Genomic DNA, 14129 nt, shown 5'->3' with positions numbered 1-14129 from the left:
CATACTCCCTCCTCCTCCTCCTCCTCCCTCTCCATGCTCCCTCCTCCGCGGTCTCTATACTCCCTCCTCCTCTACCTCCACACTCTTAATACTCCCTCCTCCTCCTCCTCCACCCTCTTCTTATTCCCTCTTCCTCCTCCTCCTCCTCCTCCTCCTCCTCCTCCACCATCTTCTTACTCCTCCTCCTCCTCCTCCACCTTCTTCATACTCCCTCCTCCTCCACCCTCTCCTTACTCCCTCCTCCTGCATCCTCTCCTTACTCCCTCCTCATCCTCCACCCTCTTCATACTCCCTCCTCCACCCTCTCCTTACTCCCTCCTCCTCCTCCTCCACCCTCTCCCTCTCCCTCCTCCTCCTCCACCCTCTCCCTCCTCCTCCTCCACCCTCTTCATACTCCCTCCTCCTCCACCCTCTCCTTACTCCCTCCTCCTGCATCCTCTCCTTACTCCCTCCTCATCCTCCACCCTCTTCATACTCCCTCCTCCACCCTCTCCTTACTCCCTCCTCCTCCTCCTCCACCCTCTCCCTCGCCCTCCTCCTCCTCCCCCCTCTCCCTCCTCCTCCTCCTCCACCCTCTCCTTACTCCCTCCTCCTCCACCCTCTCCCTCCTCCCCCTCTCCTCCTCCACCCTCTCCCTTCTCCTCCTCCACCCTCTCCCTCCTCCTCCTCCTCCACCCTCCTCCTCCACCCTCTTCATACTCCCTCCTCCACCCTCTCCTTACTCCCTCCTCCTCCTCCTCCTCCACCCTCTCCCTCCTCCACCCTCTCCTCCTCCTCCTCCTCCTCCACCCTCTCCTTACTCCTCCTCCTCCTCCTCCTCCTCCTCCTCCACCCTCTCCCTCCTCCACTCTCCCCCTCCACCCTCTCCCTTCTCCTCCTCCACCCTCTCCCTCCTCCTCCTCCCCCCTCTTCCTACCCTCCTCCTCCACCCTCTCCTTACTCCCTCCTCCCCCTCCTCCACCCTCTCCCTCCTCCACCCTCTCCCTCCTCCTCCACCTCCTCCACCCTCTCCTTACTCCCTCCTCCTCCTCCTCCTCCTCCTCCCCCCTCTCCTCCTCCACCCTCTCCCTTCTCCTCCTCCACCCTCTCCCTCCTCCTCCTCCTCTACCCTCCTCCTCCACCCTCTTCTTACTCCTCCTATGGATCCATACATTGATCCATCTTGTCATCTTTCACTGATTTTTTTCTGATCTGAAGAAGAAAACTAAACCTTACCTGTCTATGCTTAAGTTTCAGATGGCTCCTCCCACATTGATCTGGTCACCATGGTAACAGACGCAACAGTAACAGTTGGTATGTAGCTAATATGGCTAACACATGGGTGAGGATGCCTGTGAACAAGAAAGTTAAACTTGCTATTTTAAGTTTCAGCTGACTCAGCAGGAACTCTGCCAGATAACAGTAAGTGGCATTAATTATACCAACGAAGAAGAGCTCAGTGGATCTTTTTCTTCACGTCTTACTGCTGTGTTTCTGTTAAGGTCATCCAGCTGCTGTGACGGATCACATACACACGAGTGGTAAGTTTTACACATGTACACCGCCATCTCAGTGTCATAAATCTGACTCCACAAAAACGCGTTCTCCTTTTTTATCCAATCATCTCTCACCTCCAGCTGTTAGCTGTTAGCATCCTACCTCCATGGTGGTGATTTTAGTCCAGCTCCTCCCCTTAATACCCGAGGACGCACAAACACGGGACTCGAGCTGTCCTCTGCCACGGATCAGGAAGATGGTCCGCTGGTTCTGACGTCCAGCTGTTAGAGGGACCAGACATAGACCTGCACCCTGCCTCACCCCCACCGTGTCATGGCATGTCAAACTAGTACCAGGTCCTGAACTCCTGCTAATGGTCCTACTCAGTACCAGGTCTTGAACTCCTGCTCATGGTCCTACTCAGTACCAGGTCCTGAACTCCTGCTCATGGTCCTACTCAGTACCAGGTCCTGAATTCCTGTTCATGTTCCTACCTGGTACCAGGTCCTGAACTGCTGTTCTCGGTCCCTTTAGAACCAGGTTCTGGACTAGTTTACTCGGTCCCTCTGGTACCAGGTGCTGAACTGGTGTTCTCGGTCCTTCCGGTACCAGGTAATGAACTGGTGTTCTCGGTCCCTCTGGTACCAGGTGCTGAACCGGTGTTCTCGGTCCCTCTGGTACCAGGTGCTAAACCAGTGTTCTCGGTCCCTCCGGTACCAGGTGCTAAACCGGTGTTCTCGGTCCCTCCGGTACCAGGTGCTAAACTGGGGTTCTCGGTCCCTCCGGTACCAGGTGCTGAACTGGAGTTCCCGATCTCTCTGGTACCAGGTGCTGAACTGGTGTTCTCGGTCCCTCTGGTACCAGGTGCTGAACTGGTGTTCTATGTCCCTCTGGTACCAGGTGCTGAACTGGTGTTCTCGGTCCCTCTGGTACCAGGTGCTGAACTGGTGTTCTATGTCCCTCTGGTACCAGTTGCTGAACTGGTGTTCTCGGTCTCTCTGGTACCAGGTGCTGAACTGGTGTTCTATGTCCCTCTGGTACCAGGTGCTGAACCGGTGTTCTCGGTCCCTCCGGTACCAGGTGCTGAACCGGTGTTCTCGGTCCCTGTGGTACCAGGTGCTAAACTGGTGTTCTCGGTCCCTCTGGTACCAGGTGCTGAACCGGTGTTCTCGGTCCCTCTGGTACCAGGTGTTGAACCGGTGTTCTCGGTCCCTGTGGTACCAGGTGCTGAACTGGTGTTCTATGTCCCTCTGGTACCAGGTGCTGAACCGATGTTCTCGGTCCCTCTGGTACCAGGTGCTGAACCAGTGTTCTCGGTCCCTGTGGTACCAGGTGCTGAACTGGTGTTCTATGTCCCTCTGGTACCAGGTGCTGAACCGATGTTCTCGGTCCCTCTGGTACCAGGTGCTGAACCAGTGTTCCCGGTCTCTCTGGTACCAGGTGCTGAACTGGTGTTCTCGGTCCCTCCGGTACCAGGTGCTGAACTGGTGTTCTATGTCCCTCTGGTACCAGTTGCTGAACTGGTGTTCTATGTCCCTCTGGTACCAGGTGCTGAACCGGTGTTCTCGGTCCCTCTGGTACCAGGTGCTGAACCGGTGTTCTCGGTCCCTCCGGTACCAGGTGCTGAACTGGTGTTCCCGGTCTCTCTGGTACCAGGTGCTGAACCGGTGTTCTCGGTCCCTGTGGTACCAGGTGCTGAACCGGTGTTATCGGTCCCTCTGGTACCAGGTGCTGAACTGGTGTTCCCGGTCTCTCTGGTACCAGGTGCTGAACCGGTGTTCTCGGTCCCTCTGGTACCAGGTGCTGAACTGGTGTTCTATGTCCCTCTGGTACCAGGTGCTGAACTGGTGTTCTGGGTCCCTCTGGTACCAGGTGCTAAACCGATGTTCTCAGTCCCTCTGGTACCAGGTGCTGAACTGGTGTTCTCGGTCCCTCTGGTACCAGGTGCTAAACTGGTGTTCTATGTCCCTCTGGTACCAGGTGCTGAACTGGTGTTCTTTCTCTTCTCTTGGTTCTTCTTGTTCTCTTCAGGTTCAGTCACTGAACGATTCCACACACCTGGTCCGGGTCCTGAAGGTAAGCCACACCCTTCATTTCCTTTTAGATCTTTTACACTAGAATGAGTAGATGTGGGTTTTTTTGGAGTTTGACTGTTGTCATGGTTACCTCGTTGGTTATCACATTGATGACATAATCGATGACATCATTGATGCATTTATGATCATTCAGGTTCTTCACCGACCCAGGAAGCTGCAGAAACTCTGCGTCCATGTTTGATTCTCTCACTAACAATCATCACTTTTGGTTTTTTAAGGGACGCCTCAGTTTTTCAGATAAAAGCCTCAAACGGTCATTTCATGGTAAAAGTACCAGAAAAGGAAGAATTTCTCTAGAATGTTATGTTCTCAGGAAGTTAAAAACACTCATTTAAAATATTATAATTTTACAGTCAAAATGTGGAAACCTTACAAACCACGGTGAAATATTCTATTTCGGTGCAGCTGCACAGATCCACGTCTGATAGTCCACAGCACAGAATGTTGCCGGTTTGCATTTAAAACTCTCGATATTGCAAAATATACCTAAATGTAACCTGAATGATATTTGCATTTCAGCGGACCTCCGAGCATGGTTCAGGACAGCAGATCTACTTGTAGTTTGGGTACATTAGATCCAAATTTGTGGTGTGAATGCTCTAAAGAGGACGTCCTCACTTTAAAAGAGAGGAACAAACAGCACTCAGAACCTCACACTTGATGATACTGCAACAGTAAAACTGTTCTCAGGGTCTGGAATGCTCTTTATTTCTCACGCTATGCTCCAAAGCATTCCTGTTTTCTATTCAATCATGGCATTCCCATCCTGACCCGCTGGACAGAGGCTGCACCGTCCCCTCAGTGAAGTGGTCAGTGTCCAAAGACACAATGACGCACATCTGCCCATGTCCCAGTTGTGATGGCGTCGGGGTACAGCATCTCTGATGAGGTGCTAGAGAGCAGGATGGTGGTTGGCCAACTTTGGACCCTTTGCTCTTTTTTTTTTTTTTTTACTTTGTTCAAACGTTGGCATTGGTTTCTAGAAGACCACAGTCCCTCTTGTACACCAGCCAGGCGTTTGTAATGTGGAGGTCAGGGATGTATCCACAGAGGGGAACATACCATCCCACTGACTTGGCAGGGGTCTTCTACAGGTGGACCAGCATATCAGAAAGACTCACTCCTCATGTGCTCCCTGGAAGCAGGGATGATGGATGGGCACAGGATGGAAATCTGTGTGATGAGCTCTTTGTTCTGTTAGTTGAAACATTTGTTGTCATGTGATCACCTGATAGACCTGTAATCAAATGCTCCACGCCCTCATTTCATTGGACACTCCTCCCTCCGTGATACTCTAAAAGTGTGTTACTTAACCCTGCTCAACCAAAGAGCCAAATTGTTGAAAAATAACTTTGCTAGAGCCACAATTGAGGTGGTGAAAAGTGGCAAAAAAGGGGAATAAGTAACAAAAAATAAACAAGTTACAGGTCAAAAAGAGGTTAAGAAAAAAGGTTAAAAAACATAGTGAAAAGTGACTAAAACAGGCAAAAAGCAGCAAAATGGTGGGGAAAATGGGCAAAAAGTAGCAAAGAGTGGCAAAAATGAGGGGGAAAGTGGCATTTATTTTCAAAAAGCAGCTTAATTGGTTGATAAGTGGCAAAAAAGGGGAAAATTGTAAAAAAAAACAAAAAAAGGGGGGGATAAAACAGGTTAAAAAGGGCAAAATAGGATAAACATGGCAAACATGGTCAAAAAGTAGCAAATTTAAGTGGCAAAAGTGGGCTTAAAGAAGTAAAATTTGATTAAAAGTGGCAACAAAATTGGAAGAAAAGGGCAAAACATTTCAAATAAGGGCAATTTATTAAAATAACCTTGAACCACTGGAGGGCAAATCCTTAGCTACCAAGCCAAGAGAGTATTCCGAGAGCAGGATGAAGACTATGCGCTCCAGTATTTTTTAAACAAATGCTATCAGGAATGCTCCATGGATGAAATGTTGGGAGACGTTCCAAAACCAGTGGGGGCATTCTCTCTTTGGGGTTGGTTTGTTCGGACAGATGTGAACTGAGTTCAGTTTTTATGTGTCTGACCTAAAATCAAAACCAAAGATATTTCAAATATCAAACCAAATTAGTAGGAGGAACAAACCAGCAACCCGAGCTGTTTCGCCTGTAGCTGCTAGTCTGCAGTGAGAATGTGTTCCACTTAGGAACCAAACCAACTGCAAAAAAAAAGGTTAACTCATACTCAGACTACAGTCACTGTCTGAAGAAACACGTGAAGTCTTTATGATGATGTTCCTCTGGTTCCTAATGAGCTCCTCAGATGTTAGTCATCATTGTAACGTGGTCTAATTCTTTATGATGATGTTCCTCTGGTTCCTAATGAGCTCCTCAGATGTTAGTCATCATTGTAACACGGTCTAATTCTTTATGATGTTCCTCTGGTTCCTAATGAGCTCCTTAGATGTTAGTCATCATTGTAACGTGGTCTAATTCTTTATGATGTTCCTCTGGTTCCTAATGAGCTCCTCAGATGTTAGTCATCATTGTAACGTGGTCTAATTCTTTATGATGTTCCTCTGGTTCCTAATGAGCTCCTCAGATGTTAGTCATCATTGTAACGTGGTCTAATTCTTTATGATGTTCCTCTGGTTCCTAATGAGCTCCTTAGATGTTAGTCATCATTGTAACGCGGTCTTATTTTTCATAGTGTTCTGAAGATGTTCCTCTGGTTCCTAATGAGCTCCTCAGATGTTAGTCATCATTGTAACATGGTCTAATTCTTTATGATGTTCCTCTGGTTCCTAATGAGCTCCTCAGATGTTAGTCATCATTGTAACGTGGTCTAATTCTTTATGATGTTCCTCTGGTTCCTAATGAGCTCCTCAGATGTTAGTCATCATTGTAACGCGGTCTAATTCTTTATGATGTTTCTGATGATGTTCCTCTGGTTCCTCATGAGCTCCTCAGATGTTAGTCATCATTGTAACGCGGTCTAATTCTTTATGATGTTTCTGATGATGTTCCTCTGGTTCCTAATGAGCTCCTTAGGTGTTAGTTATTATTGTAACGTGGTCTAATTCTTTATGACGTTCCTGATGATGTTCCTCTGGTTCCTCATGAGCTCCTCAGATGTTAGTCATCATTGTAACGTGGTCTAATTCTTTATGATGTTCCTGATGATGTTCCTCTGGTTCCTAATGAGCTCCTTAGGTGTTAGTCATCATTGTAACGCGGTCTAATTCTTTATGACGTTCCTGATGATGTTCCTCTGGTTCCTCATGAGCTCCTCAGATGTTAGTCATCATTGTAACGTGGTCTAATTCTTTATGATGTTCCTGATGATGTTCCTCTGGTTCCTCATGAGCTCCTCAGATGTTAGTCATCATTGTAACGTGGTCTAATTCTTTATGATGTTCCTGATGATGTTCCTCTGGTTCCTCATGAGCTCCTCAGATGTTAGTCATCATTGTAACGCGGTCTAATTCTTTATGACGTTCCTGATGATGTTCCTCTGGTTCCTAATGAGCTCCTCAGATGTTAGTCATCATTGTAACGTGGTCTAATTCTTTATGATGTTCCTGATGATGTTCCTCTGGTTCCTAATGAGCTCCTTAGGTGTTAATTATCATTGTAATGTGGTTTTAATCCCAGATTTTTTTTCCAGGTGCAGAAAATGTGGAACTGGAGGATACCTGCTGACTTCCACATAAAGCCGCGAGTTCGATTCCTGCGCTACAGATTTCAGTGTACTGACCAATCAGAATGGCCTGGGAAACCAGACTCATCCCATTAGTTTTACCCCCCACCCCCATCCCTACCCCCACAACTGATGGTGTTCTGTTTTTCTATTTAAGAGTTTTGTTAATAGATCATTGTTTTTATTTTATTTTTTTCAGAGTTACTGAAATAAAGATGTTTTAAAGTTCAGTAATTCATTTTTACTTGATGACATCATACAGTATGTGACATCATTTCCTCTGTAAAATGGGATTTTTACATCTACAATAAATTTTTTATTTTGAACATCAAACAGAATTTGTCTTTTGTTCTACATGATCAGCTCAGACTCTGCTGATGAAGGAAATGTTCAAAATGACTGTGCTTTATCAAACAGGTTTCAGCAGAGTACATTCACTATCTCTAACAATAAAATTAGTATTTAGAACTATGATTATTGTAATTATCATAGTCATTACAATTAAAAGATTATGATATAATCTATGAATGTTGTAGAACTAATGTGGAAATGTTAAATTATATCATGAAAATATAATATTGTGCTGAGTGCATCTGGAAATAGTTGAAGGATTATTTGGACGATAATACAATTTCAATCTACATTAGAAAAGTTGAGTCTAAACTGCTAATGCTGCATATTAAAAGATGATGAATGTCAGTCTGAAGGGCTTGTAGCAAACCTATTCATTAATATCACTGAGCTCTGACTAGCTCATCTCTAACAGGTCTCTCTAACTACAGGAGGACCTTGGCAGGTCAGTAATGTATAACTTCCTGTTCTCTGGCGTCCCTCAGAAATGTCTGCCAGAACATTACATGAGTGTACTTGGAGGAGTTGGTGGTTTTACTCCAATCATTGGCTGTCTCCCAGCCAAAGGGTACATCCTATTGTTTATCTGGTCACCACAAGAAGAACAAGATCAGCTTTGGTTTGAAGCTTTGCTATTGTGTAGTGTTAGATTTGTGGTTTTAGTTACAATTTGTTGGTGATGTTACCAGGTTATCCCCAGCAGCCTCTTCACTGGAAGGGTGTGTGCCCTGCTTGAGTGACTAAACATTCTAGGTCATTGAATTAAATGGAAGTTGGGTTGAAGGGCTGAAGTGAATCAACTTGAAAGGTTAATGTGAAAAAAAAACACTGAATGGCAGAAAGAAGCTGAATTATACTGAAATAGCAGAAAATATCTAAGGGACGAATGGAGTCTCAGAGTTGAAGTATAAAACACTTGTTAGGGTTTAAATGAGTGTAAAACATAAGAGAAAGTGCTTAGCAGCACCCATGGCAAAAGCAACAACAAAGAACATGTGATGAAAATGCTAAGCAGCACTCACAGCAACAACACTGGAGAACATGTACTAAGAATGCTTAGCAGTAAAAACAACAACAACATTAAGAACGTGCTGAGAATGCTAAGCAGCTCTCACAAAAAAAAACAACACTAAAGAACATGTGCTGAGAATGCTTAGCAGCACTCACAGCTACAACAACACTGGAAAACATGTGCTGAGAATGCTTAGCAGCACTCACAGCAACAAAAACAAAAAAGAACATGTGCTGAAAATACTTAGCAGCATTCACAGCAACAACAACACTGGAAAACGTGCTGAGAATGCTTAGCAGCGCTCAAGACAAAAACAACAGTAAAGAACATGTGCTAAGAATGCTTAGCAGTAAAAAAACAACAACATTAAGAACGTGCTGAGAATGCTAAGCAGTACTCACAACAAAAACAGCACTAAAGAACATGTGCTAAGAATGCTTCACAGCACTCACAGCAACAACAACACTGGAAAACGTGCTGAGAATGCTTAGCAGCACTCAAGACAAAAACATTAATTAAGAACATGTGCTAAGAATGCTTAGCGGTAAAATAAAAAACAAAATTAAGAACGTGCTGAGAATGCTAAGCAGCACTCACAACAAAAACAACACTAAAGAACATGTGCTAAGAATGCTTAGAAGCACTCACAGCAACAACAACACTGGAAAACATGTGCTGAGAATGCTTAGCAGCACTCACAGCAACAAAAACAAAAAAGAACATGTGCTGAGAATACTTAGCAGCACTCACAACAAAAACAACACTGGAAAACATGCTGAGAACGCTTAGTAGCGCTCACAGCAACAAAAACAAAAAAGAACGTGCTGAGAATGCTTCACAGCACTCACAACAAAAACAGCAGTAAAGAACTTGTGCTAAGAATGCTTAGCAGCACTCACACCAACAGCAACACTAGACAATATGTGCTTAGAATGCTTAGCAGGAAAAACAGCAACAACATTAAGAAAGTGCTGAGAATGCTTAGCAGCACTCACAACAAAAACAATGTAAAATATGCTGAGAATGCTTCGTGGCACTCACAGCAACAAAAACAATAAAGAACATATGCTGAGAATGCTTGGCACCACCCACAACAACAATAATACTGGTAAACATTTGCTGAGAATGCTTAGCAGCACTCACAACAAAAAAAGTAAAATGTGCTGAGAATGCTTTGCAGCTTTCACAGCAACAACAAGACTAAAGAACAGGTGCTGAGAATGCTTCGCAGCACTCACAGCAACAACAACACTGGAAAACATGTACTGAGAATGCTTAGCAGGAAAAACAGCAACAACATATTAAAAACAGCTTACAATTTTCGCAAAAGGATATTGATGACCTTAAAAAGAGATTCTCTGACCATGTTTCAAGTCTCAACAGTATCTCAAGCAAGTTTGCTTCTGTCCAAGATTCTATTGATAAACTCTCTGGAAAACAAGAGTTCCTGGAAAGTCCATCAAAGAAACACAACATCGTTACTGACGGAATCCCAGAAGAAAGGAGTGAGTCCTGGCAATGCACATAAGGTAAAGTCAGACAACTGCTTGTTGAAAAACTGGAACCTGACTCCAAATCAATTGAGTTTGAATTTGTGTATCATAAGGGGAAATATGAGGAGCAAGCTAATAGGCCAAGGTCCATTGTAATGAAGCTGCTCAGATTAAAGGACAAAGAAGAAATTCTGAAGGGAGGAAAAAAGCCAAGAGGCACCAGAATCTTCTTAAATGAAGATTTTACAGAAAATGTGAAACGGAAACAAATGGAGCTCCGGCCTAAACTTAAGGAAGCACGAGAAAAAGGTCAGATTGCTTTTCTATAATATTACCAGCTCATTGTTCACCAACCACGCTCTCAATGAATGATACAGCTTTCTGATGACATGCTTTTATCTTACTTCACTTGCTGTCTTTACATTCTTTTTATTTGAATATGAGTCAAAACAGCAAAAATTGTATCTGTTCTTCTCCAAAAATCTGCAGATTTTCCAGTAGGTGCAAGAGCTTAGTTTGTGACCATGATAAAGGTGAAAATCGTTACCAAATAACATGTTTAACCTCAAATTCCCCAGATCAAGTGAAGAGGATAAATGCAGATACACTGCAAAGTTTTTCTCTTTTCCATCTCAATGTCGGGAGCTTATCTAAAAATTCTGACACTTTAAGCCACTATCTCTCATGTCTGGATCTTAAGCATGGCTTAATGAATCCATAGTTTCATTTTATGAACTGCCTGATTACAAAGCCATTCACTGGACTAGAGAAACAAGAACAGGTGGAGGCGTGTCTCTCTTCATTCACAATGATAATCAAATTATTAGCAGAAGGGATCTTGGGAACTTTGAACCGAATGTTGCAGAATGTGTCTTTACTGAAATAGTTTCGTGCCCATCTTTAGGAGGATGCAACATAATTGTAGGAACTATTTACCACCCACCGAACACAGATATTGATCTTTTTAATCAGCATTTAACAGAAATGCTTGAAAAAATATCAAAGGAAGGTAAAGTCTGTTATCTTGTTGGAGATTTCAACATCAATCTCTTTGAGACAGAGAATCACCCTCAAACTACAGATCTTTTGAATGTGATGCATTCAAAAAAATTTTAAACTAGAATCTCAGATACATCTGCAACTTTAATCGACAACGTCTTCACTAATTTTTTTGATTGGGACTTGAATAGTGGTATATTGAACACTGACATTTCTGATCATGTGCCTATCTTTAGTATAGCACATAAAATTATACAAACAAAAAAGTCACCTGTCTTTAGTTAAAAAAGATCATACACCCAAAAAATATAGCCAATTTAAATCTAAGATGGCAGAAATCACATGGGAAAATATTCATCATGAAACAGATACTGAATTAGCCTACTCTTACTTCATAAATACAATAAGTACCTTGTTAAATCAGTGCTTCCCACTTAAAAAAAAAAAAAACAAGAAAAAGAAGCAAACTTTCACAAACCCTGGTTCACTTCAGGTCTTAAAAAATCCTCTTTTGTAAAAAATAAGTTATATAGAAAGTATATTTTAAATCCAACTCCTCTAAATTTAAAAGAATATAAAACATATAAAAATAGATACGTGCATATCTTACGCAAAGCTAAAAAAAAACATGTTTCTCAAAGAAGCTTGAAGACTCAACAAACAACATAAAATCTACATGAAATATTATAAACCAGCTGCTAAATAAAAAAGGTCCTGGTTTACAGTTTCCTAAAGGTAATAAATTGATCAGTGATCCATATGAAATCTCCTGTGGCTTCAATAACTTTTTTGCTGATGTAGGTACTTCTCTCTCAGAAAATCGACAACATTCCTGGCAGACATTTAGATTACTTAGGGAAACATTATCGCTACATCTTCCATTTTGAGCCCCCATCACTAAATGAAGTAAGAGATTTAATCAAAAACCTAAAACATACCTCAGCTGGTCATGATGAAATCAGTGGTTGGTTGGTGAAAGAGGTATCAAATTACATACTGGAGCCCCTCACTCATACTCTGAGTCTATCACTGGCAACAGGTGTTGTTCCTAAAGACCTTAAAAAAATTACACCTTTATTTAAAAACTGGTGACCAATGTAATTTTACAAACTACTGCCCTATATCAATTATACCATGTTTTTCAAAGATTCTGGAAAAATTGATCCATAGCAGAATTGTAACTCATCTACAGGAAAAAGATATTTTATTTGAACATCAATATGGATTTAGAAAGAATCATTCTACCTAATGGCACTTTTACAGCTAGTAGACAAACTACAGGTAGCTCTAAATGATAACAATTGTTCACTAAGTATTTTTTTAGACTTGTCTAAAGCGTTTGACACGGTCAATCATGAAATTTTGTTTACCAAATTGCAATACTACAGTTTTCAGGGTGACACACTGAAGTGGTTAACCAGTTATATGAGTGAAAGAGAACAGTATGTCAATGCTTATGCTTCTAGCACTCTTGGCATGTCATGTAGAGCACCACAAGGATCTGTATTAGGGCCTTTATTATTTTTTTATTTGTATATATGATTTTCCATCAGCTTGTAATTCTTCTTTTCCTATTTTGTTTGCTGATGATACCAACATGATTTTATCACATACTGACTTACATACTTTAGTGAATAATGCAAATAAGGAATTGGCAAGAGTTGTAAAATGGTTCAAACGTAATAAACTTTCATTAAATATTAAAAAGTCAAATTTCATAGTATTTGCAGGAAGAGGCAGGAGTTATGACAAGGACTACGTTAGAATTTCAATTGAGGGGAATGAAATTTCTCAAGTACCCCATGTCAAATTCTTAGGTATCCTAGTGGATGAGAATTTAGATTGGAAATATCATATTAATTTTATCCACAAAAAACTGTAAAGTTGTTGGGGGTCATCAGCAAACTTAGACATTTTGTAGACAAGGCTTGCTTATTGACCTTGTATTATTCCTTGATTTATCCCTATTTGATTTATGGTAACATAGTCTGGGCTAACACTTACCCGTCCAACCTTCTTCAAATTTACTCTGTGCAAAAAGGTTTTATAAGAATAGCAACTTTCTCTAATTCAATAGAAGCTTCTGCCCCACTTTTCAAAAAACTGAACATTCTTTCAGTTTATGATATAAACATTCATCAGATATGTGTGTTTATTTACAAATATATGTTTTTACCTTTATCTTTACCATCATCATTTAAAAACTTCTTCAAATTAAATTCTCAGATTCATTCATATAATACCAGACAGGTTAGTCATCTTCACTTCCTTTCTATAAAACTAAACACAGTCAGTTCTCCATTAGATATCGTGGTGTACAAATATGGAATGCTAAAAGACATGTAATCGAGGGCTCGTCATCATTACAAACCTTTAAAAGGAAACTGTCCTTACATTTAATTCATGAAGCCTAGTTTTGGGGGTTTTTTATGTTTTAAATTTGTTTAAATTTTGTTATCTCTTTTATAGCTTCTATTTTTCTATTTGTTTGTTAAAATTGTTTATGTTATGTACACATGAATAAAGTTATGTTTGTGTTCTCACTGAAATCCTGATTGATCTCTTTCTTGTCTTGTAGAAAGGTAAGGCCCATTGCATAAGCCTTATGGCTTCTACACCTCTCCTGACACATTTTTTGAGATGTTTTTTTTTTCTTATTCAATTTTATGTAATCCTATTTGTGTGCAAATGAAATAAATACATAAATAAACAGTAAGAACATGTGCTGAGAATGCTTAGCAGGAAAAACAGCAACAACATCAAGAACATGTGCTGAGAATGCTTAGCAGCACTCACAACAAAAACAATGTAAAACGTGCTGAGAATGTGCTGAGAATGCGTCGCAGCACTCACAACAAAACAATGTAAAAGGTGCGGAGAATGCTTAGCAGCACTCACAGCAACAACAACACTGAGGACATGTATTGAGAATGCTTAGCAGGAAAAACAGCAACAACAGCAAGAACATGTGCTGAGAATGCTTAGCAGCACTCACAACAAAAACAATGTAAAACGTGCTGAGAATGATCAGCAGCACTCACAGCAACAACAACACTGGAT

This window comes from Cheilinus undulatus, linkage group 16 (assembly GCF_018320785.1).
Source record: "Cheilinus undulatus linkage group 16, ASM1832078v1, whole genome shotgun sequence".
Taxonomy (NCBI): Eukaryota; Metazoa; Chordata; class Actinopteri; order Labriformes; family Labridae; genus Cheilinus; species Cheilinus undulatus.
This window is presented reverse-complemented; position numbering follows the sequence as displayed.